Raw genomic sequence first — 9,000 nt, forward strand, 5'->3', positions numbered from 1 at the left:
TTTCTCAGAATAAAAATAATCTTTTTATTAATGAAACAAAAGATATTATGTTAGATCTCAGACTTTTGTGATCTATATTGTAGATAAATGTCTTTCGGAATAATCACATCATTAGGATTTGGTCGATGTTTCGAACCAACCAATGTGGTTCATCCTCAGGACAAGGTGAAAGAAATCGTACAATCTTCAGGAATAAATCCAAGGTATATAAATAACCTCCAATTATGTGACATTGGACAATGTGAGTCGCATTCTGTTGATACTGAAATCCTGAATAAGAAAGGAGATTCCATCATGCATCACTGATAAAGAGCATAGACTTGGTTGCATGCCAAGACCATCCTTAGAGAGGAGATCAGCCTGGACATTCCTGGAACAGGGGATATGCTGAAAAGATATCTGGTTCATTGAGCTCCGAAAAAACATGATTCAGCTTAGCCATCCAAGGAGGTGAAGACTGTTAATGAGGCCCATTCCATTTACAATCAAAATATATCCTAAAATGATACACCAATTCTATTATAAATTAATAAAATAACTTTAAAAAAAAATTCATAAATCAACCACATCATGTTAAATTCCCCCGCATGCATAAGGATGTCCGTATATCATCATTATCATAGCCTGAAATCCTATGCAGAAGGATTTCCGTATATCATCTTTATCTTATAGACTGAAATCCTTACTTGGCATCAGGATCTGCTCAAATAATTGCTGAACAAGAATTTCTTGAAACACTTCAAATGCAATATTACAAACAATTACCAGCCATCAAAGACTTAGCAGTCAGATAATTCATCAAATTCTTACGCTGCAGCCCTTTTGTCTTGGCAATCATTTCCATCACAATATGAAAGCTTTCGGACCTCGCGCAGAACAATCATGTCAGATCTGAGCCTATGGGGTTCTTCATCCATCCTTTGCCGGGGCGGACTTCCGAGCTGCCTTCATTGTCATTGTCAACTGCTGATTAGGCATTTTATCAGACACTTGGCAATCGTCTCCATCACAATCTGGAAACTTTCGGATCTCCCACAGAACAACCCTGCCAAACCTGAGCACAGCATCTGGCTAAAGTTCTGGCTCGTTAATACCTTATATCCGAAAACCTTTGCTACACACGGCAATCTGGTTGCTGCTGTTCAAAAGATAACAAGGCGAGGCAGAAGGCTCTAGGGGTCACGGCCATTTCTGTAAATCCAAAACCCTTTAGTGAAAATTTTCAATGTTTGAGGGTTCTTTAAAGCAATCTTTAAAAACTTCAGATGTAGATGTAAACAGATGTAAAATAACAGAGCGTACCTGAACTTGGACGGATTTTATTTAAAGATCTGTTTTAAGTGCTTCATATCAAGCCCTCTGCCTCACCTGCGCTACAAAATTGGAGGCGGAATCTTTTGGACGGCTTCTTTTAAATATATGGTGGAGAGGATTTCAGCCTCTTCCATAACTTCCTCACTTGAACGAAGGACGTCCGAACTAAATTGGGGACTCTCCCCAACTCTTTGAATGGAAAATCGGGGAAACTGCACCTTCTGGTTTTTGAAGTATTCCAACACCTCTGATATTAAATATTAACAATCAATATCTACAGGTAGTGACTTGTTAATAAGATGTGGTTCTATACCTGAAACACCTGGTATCCATGTCGTTGAAGAGTTCGAAACCCTAAGACAGTTGAGTTCGGATCAGCAACAACGCTGCCCCTCCAACCTCCAAGCTTTGAAATTTCTTCCAGACATTGCTGGTCAACACATTATACATTAATACGCGGAAAAGAAAGGAGTTGCAGAGCGGACTTGCGGACTTGCGAAGGTCAGGGCAATTACAGAGCGGCGGCAAGGAAATTGCGTGAGGGAGCAACCGCGGGACCTCCTCAATTCGAATTGGAGCCATTCCTCTCTGTTCCCGACATTCGAGCTCGTCACATCCTCTGTCAGGGGATGTCAGGATTTACAGATACGCAATTTCCATTGTCAGGCTCTGTCAGAATCGCGAGGGAAGGCTGGGCGGCGAAGGAGGGTGGCGGAGCGAGGGGAAGGTGGCGGAGGGCGGAGGGATTGCCGGCAGCCGGAGCCGGACGATTTTCCGGCCGGTGCCGGAAAACGGGCCATTCTTCCGCCCAGCTAGACTACTCCATTAATACCAATTCCATTGAGCAGAGAATTAGCGGAAGAAGATGGTACAAAGCCGTTTGGAAAGGTTAATGGGAGAACCGAGTCGTTCTGAAGTAACGAATTAAGCAAACCTGCACTAGTAGCTGCGGGAATAATGGGGCCGACTCCATTCACAAAAGAAGGATTAGTAGAGGAGATAAATCCGTTTGGATTAATGGAAGTAGCAGGAAACTGGCCATTGAACAGAGGACTCTGGGCAATTGCACCGCTCGGAAAGGTTAGTGGGAGAGGACCGCCATTAACAAGGCCTCCTGCAGAAGTAATAGGAGGTATTAATCCATTGGGATTAATTAAGGCGCTGCTGCCTCCTGAGATGGAGAGGGGCTTGGCTGTGGGATTTGGTCCTCCAACTACGTCGTGCATGAAGAAGGTCACGGTCGTCGTCGCAGGCTGAGTCTCAGGCTCAGGATCATGAGGCGCAAGCTTAGGCTCAGATGGAGGAGCTGCAGGAGCAGGAGAATCATCATCATTACTAACACCTACAACTTCCATCTTCATTTTTCTGGTGGCAGCAGCAACATTTAAATTGCCACTCATCCTCACAAAAAGTAGGACCGCCATTAGAAGAAGTAGCGCTTTAGTATTTTTCCTGCACTTGTAAATAACACGCTCCATTCTTCAAAATCGAAATGGAAAACAACTACCAGTACTGAGTATGAGTCAGTATTCAACCCACTTCATCCTCAAGTAGTCCAGTAACGAGATAAGATTATAAGCAATTGATATAATGCAGTATGTGGTTCGTTCCAGGTATAAATATAACCCACGCAAATGCAGAAAGCGATGATAGGTATGAATTAGGTAAGTAGTAGTGTTATTGAATTGGGTAAACCTGCCTTCATGAACCAAACCACTTAAAATATGGGTCGGTCAACTTTGTTGCATCGTCGTCATTTTGGCATTGTAGTCCGTGCCTAACAAATTGGCGATGATGATGCAATATAATTATAATTTAATTTCTGAATGCAGGCTCTCAGGCTTATTGTCCAACCAACTGAATTGCGAATGTGATGATAGTTGTGAGATAGGCATATTTAGCGTTTACGGTAGTTGTTGAACCGCGACTACTCATATTAAACTTTTTCCACGTCTAAATGGACTAAAAATGTACCCTGCCAAACATGTCTTATAGTTATTTCGGAAAATTCAAAGTATACGCGGCCACATATATATTAAAATAAAAATCATAAAAGTCGCTAAATTATAGTTTATATCAGATTATTATTAATAATAGTAATTATAAAAAAATTAATATGTGGATTAAATATATATATATAATAATCTTTTTAATTATGAAAAATCGGTGGTGTTGCAAATTCTCTGGTGCAGAAACCATGTTCAATTGCTTTGGCAAGGTGGTGTTGCAAATTCACTGGTCTAGAGACCATTTTCAATTCATTTAGCGAGGTGGTGTTGCAAGTTCACTGTGCGAAGACCGTGTTCAATGAGAGATTTCCTTACTAGTTGACTTTACAACATCGCATGGATGTTGTTTTCTTCCACACTCTACAAAATCACCATATTGTTGGAACACATTTTTTAATAGCCCTCCTTAGAAATCCCTTGCGTTGAAATGGTACCTCCCCTACTCTTTTAAGTCTCACATCTTTCTCCGACCTTTGCTCCAAGTTGTCAATCCAACTCCTCTCAACACCCTGCATCACCAGGGCACGTGGGTTCATAGTGTTGCGACATATTACGAAGAATGAGCCCACGAGGTGAATACATGCATGCATCATCGGTTGGAGTATTTTGTTGGGCATTGTCAGGACCTTATGTCAAGCCCCATCCAAGAAGATATTCCACGAGTTAGGGTGTAAGGCCTTCGGGCAATTGTGCGACGAGCGCCGGGCGAAGTCGCCGTGCACGAGGGCGCAGGCGGGCACACGACGGGCGCGCGACGAATGGGCGTGCGACGGTGCTGCGGAAGAAATGCGACGATACCGTGAACGACAATGCGACGAAAGGCGAAACGTGGAGCGACACTTAGAAATGCGACTAAGTGTTGAACGAAACTTATACGATGGTTATGAGAGCTTACAAGCCGACTTGAAGAAGAGTCTTGTGGGCGCATGTTGGTGGCTTTGGGGGTCGGCCAAGGGGCTGCACACCCCATGTAAACCCACACAAGGAAGGCTATATATATGTGAGCCTTAGAGCTCATTTCAACAATGAATTCTCTTATCTCTTCTAGGCATAGAGTCAAGGGGTAAACCAGAAGTGCGCAAAGATAAGTGGAGTTGCGCATATCTCATGCGCTCTACTTGAAGGTGCACTTGGAAGGTTGTCTTGAGTCGGTCGAAGGGTGGGCAAGGTGTGCCCGGGATTCGGTGGATGTGCAGAATTGTGCAGGACTTGGCAAGGGTATCTAGGTGGCTCGGGTGAGCACCACCCTTCGTGCAAGAGGTGCACATGTATTGTAAAAGGCAGGGTTGCCTCTCTTTGTAATATTTGGCTATGTGTGAGACTTGGTTTGGCAAGACACACTTGCATGTTGTAAACTGATATTCTTAATATATTGATTCGGACAGACTCACATTACGGGGAGTTGCCCCTCCCCTTTATACTTGTTGCAATTATTGATGTTCTTGTTATAATTGCATGATGATAATGAATGAGTATGGGCTTCATTAAGTATAAAGGATAATTGCATGTTTACTTGGTTGCGAAACACAAGCTAAGTAATGTTAATGTGAAAGTAGGCGTAGTCCACGAATGTTAGTATTGGTGAAAAGAAAGCGTTCGGTGGTGCCGCACCTTGCTACAAGTGGTTGGAAGACTACCGCAGGTGTAGGGGCATGACAGGTGGTATCAGAGCTCGTGAAAGAGTTCGGGTGTTGAAGCGTTGAAGCTGATACACACCTGCACTTCGTGACAGGTGGTATCAGAGCAGCTGATTCCGGGTATTGAAGGGTGAAGCTGTTGGATGGTGGAGACTAGATCGCAAAGGAAGAAGAAGCTGTTAGAGATGGCAGCTGGGTCTCATGTTGGGTCTAGCCATGAAGCCGAGACTTTATCACTTATGGAAAAGATGCTGATGAGGATGGAAGCCATGAAGTCTTCCTGGGATACGAAGGAGGACTTGCTCACTAAGGAGTGAGAGGCCAACTTGAAGCTGAGGGAAGAATTTAATGAGCTCCGAACGAAGCATGAGTACATTGATCTTATGTGTACACAACTTGAGATAAGGGTCAAGGAGGTTGAAGAAGCAAGGGATCAGGGTCTTGCAAAAATCGTGAACTTGAAGGAATCTCTTGACAAAGCAAACAAATCTCTTGATGAAGCCAAGGATGAGATCGCGGTGTTGAAGAAGGCCATGAGGCATAACTCAGGTGGAGGAGTGCCTCATGTGAAGGTCAAGGAACTGGAATCTTATGATGGCACAAGGAATGCAAAGACTCTTGGCAACTTTCTATGGGACATGGAGCAGTACTTGGAGCGGTTGAGTCTATCAGATGGTGAGACACAAGTCAAGGTGGCTGCTCAGTTCTTAACAAAGGATGCTAAGATGTGGTGGCGAAGGAGGGTGGATCAGATTGTCAATGGCAGTGCTGATGACATCACTTTGTGGGATGACATGAAGAAAGCTTTGCAAAATCATTTCAGTCCTCAGGATGAAACGTGGGAAGCAAGGACGAAGATTAAGTACATAAAGCAAACCAGAAGCCTACAAGCATATCAGCGAGAGTTTGCAAGTGCAGCTCTGGAACTTCCCGACATGGCGGAGAGGGACAAGGTGTTCAACTTCATTATTGGGTTGAAGCCTTGGGCACGCAATGAGGTGAAGAGGCAGAAGATTAGGACACTTGAGGAGGCTTTTGCTGCGGTTGATAGGTTGGTGGATCATTATGATGAGACTTCTGATGAGAAAAAGAAGTCCAACAAGCCGAACGAAAAGAAGAAGGATGATGCTTCGAAATCGGATGATGGTTCGAAGACGAAGAAACCTTTGAAGTGTTGGATATGTGCAGGACCACACATGGTGAAGAATTGTCCCTCTAAACCGAAGGTGGCCGCTATTGCACAGTCTGATGGAAAGAATGAAGATGCTTCTGTGGGGATGATGCAGATACTTGGTGCTTCTGCTACTATGGAAGTGGCCTCTAGAAGGGATCCTGAAAGGAACAAGTTAGAGTATGTTCGAATGAAGGTTGGAGGTGCTGATGTGCTCACTATGGTGGATAGTGGGGCTTCTCACAACTTCATGGGCGAAGATACTGCGAGAAGAATTGGGCTGAAATTTGTACCGGCAAAGGCACAAATGAAGACAGTGAATTCTCCTCCTATTGAGATTCTTGGTATAGCTGAGAGGGTGGACACTACACTTGGTGAATGGACCGGGAAGGTGGACTTCACTATAGTGCGGATTGATGACTATGAAGCTGTATTGGGGATGGAGTTGATGAAACAATTTGATGCTATGATTATTCCACATTTGAAGAAGCTCTACATTTATTATGGAAGGGAAGATGTACCCATTGGTGTTCCAACCATTGGCGTGACAAGACCTGATTGTAAATTGGGAGTGATGCAAATGGAGGATAAGGAGAAGGTGAACAAGCGGTTGTCTAGTGTTGAGACAAAGCTTGTGGAGTAGTCATTGGTCATCAAGACACTTTCAGATAGCATCTTGGATTTGACAAGAAGGCTAGAGTTGGTGGAAGATGATGATGATGATGAGGAGGTATATGTGAGGCTGAATGTCCAGAGGGAAGACCGGGTTGCTTATCTACAAAGGATGGAGATTGAGGATCCTGACAGGTGGATCGAATTGATTAGTGAGGGAGAGCCTTCAGGCTCTACTCCCTCTACATCTTCTTAGATGGATGAAGAAGATGGGGCTCATTGTTAGCTGCTCATGGCAGTGAGTCCTTAAACATGTTTGAGCAGGTATGATTGATGGTGCAGGGATGGCTTGGCATCAAGCATCATGACATGTTGCAGATGAGATGGATGGAGTTTCCATGGACCTGAGCATGGATTGGAGATAGATTCTTGATGAGTCAAGGATGTGGCAGATGTTTGAGGAATAGCTGATGATGGCATGAGAATGTTCACTCTCATGGATTGAGCGTGATGGTTGGATTAGCTACCCAACTAGTTCAGACATGGGGACGCATAGTGTGCAGAGATATGTTGGCATCGTGCTGGAGTATCATGGCAGAGGTTCACATTGAGGACACATGATGAGGTCGACATGAGATGTTGCAGTGGATATTGTGGCAGAAGGGTCGATGATTATGGATCGAGTTGATATCTGATGGAGAGCATACCGTTGAGGTGCATACCTTGGTATGGTGAGCTTGGTGGCAGTTGGTCACTAAGTCGAGGCATGATGGAGATGAGGCTCTACATATGTTGCAGGGATGTTTCCCTATATGGAGGAGATAACATCATGGATGATGATGATCTTGGTGAATGGCTACCAGGATGGTATGTTGTCGAGGACGACAACGATTTCAGGTGGAGGAGGATGTAAGGCCTCCGGGCAATTGTGGGACGAGCGCTGGGCGAAGTCGCCGTGCACGAGGGCGCGGGCGAGCGCACGATGGGCGCGCGACGAACGGGCGTGCGACGGTGCTGCGGAAGAAATGCGACGATACCGTGAACGACAATGCGACGAAAGGCGAAACGTGGAGCGACACTTAGAAATGTGACTAAGTGTTGAAAGAAACTTATACGATGGTTATGAGAGCTTACAAGCCGACTTGAAGAAGAGTCTTGTGGGCGCATGTTGGTGGCTTTGGGGATCGGCCAAGGGGCTGCACACCCCATGTAAACCCACACAAGGAAGGCTATATATATGTGAGCCTTAGAGCTCATTTCAACAACGAATTCTCTCATCTCTTCTACGCATAGAGTCAAAGGGTAAACCAGAAGTGCGCAGAGATAAGTGGAGCTACGCATATCTCATGCACTCTACTTGAAGGTGCACTTGGAAGGTTGTCTTGAGTCGGTCGAAGGGTGGGCAAGGTGTGCCCGGGATTCGATGGATGTGCAGAATTGTGCAGGACTTGGCAAGGGTATCTAGGTGGCTCGGGTGAGCACCACCCTTCGTGCAAGAGGTGCACATGTATTGTAAAAGGCAGGGTTGCCTCTCTTTGTAATATTTGGCTATGTGTGAGACTTGGTTTGGCAAGACACACTTGCATGTTGTAAACTGATATTCTTAATATATTGATTCGGGCAGACTCACATTACGGGGAGTTGCCCCTCCCCTTTATACTTGTTGCAATTGTTGATGTTCTTGTTATAATTGCATGATGATAATGAATGAGTATGGGCTTCATTAAGTATAAAGGATAATTGCATGTTTACTTAGTTGCGAAACACAAGCTAAGTAATGTTAATGTGAAAGTAGGCGTAGTCCACGAATGTTAGTATTGGTGAAAAGAAAGCGTTCGGTGGTGCCGCACCTTGCTACAAGCGGTTGGAAGACTACCACAGGTGTAGGGGCGTGACATAGGGGATCCTCCACACAAAACTCCCTTCTCAAATTTAGAGGTCCTAGTAGAATGGGCAGATTGGATTCCAGGCATTCAACTAGTATATGTAAATTGTTGACTTTTATTGGAAGATGAAATTCTTCCTAGGCACATGTTTTTGGACAGACATGAGCATCGAGAAGATGTCTTTTATTCTTACGAGCACTTACACCAACATCTAAGAGATCTAGATCGTAAAATGGATAAAATAGAGCTGCATCTAGTCATACCTCCTACCGCAGGAAGAACTCCCAAGGACTCAAAAGAACCTGTTTAGGTTGCAATCTCGAATTCTAACCCTGTCATTTTTTTGTGTTTGATATGCTATATACACTACT

General features: G+C 44.4%; 1 long non-coding RNA gene across 1 annotated transcript; it reads right to left on the reverse strand.

Annotated features, from left to right (window-relative positions):
- Positions 1-330: 330 nt before the first annotated feature.
- LOC149249537 (uncharacterized) lies at positions 331-1,764 on the reverse strand. The gene is made up of 3 exons (XR_016265867.1): positions 1,303-1,764; positions 811-1,191; positions 331-457 (listed from the first exon to the last, which is right to left on the reverse strand). It is a non-coding gene; the product is annotated as an uncharacterized LOC149249537 (long non-coding RNA).
- Between the last annotated feature and the right edge of the window lie 7,236 nt (positions 1,765-9,000).

The sequence above is a fragment of the Pinus tabuliformis genome, chromosome 7 (genome assembly GCF_031772625.1).
Source record: "Pinus tabuliformis cultivar Carrire ecotype Pingquan chromosome 7, CPIR1, whole genome shotgun sequence".
In the NCBI taxonomy this organism is placed as follows: Eukaryota; Viridiplantae; Streptophyta; class Pinopsida; order Pinales; family Pinaceae; genus Pinus; species Pinus tabuliformis.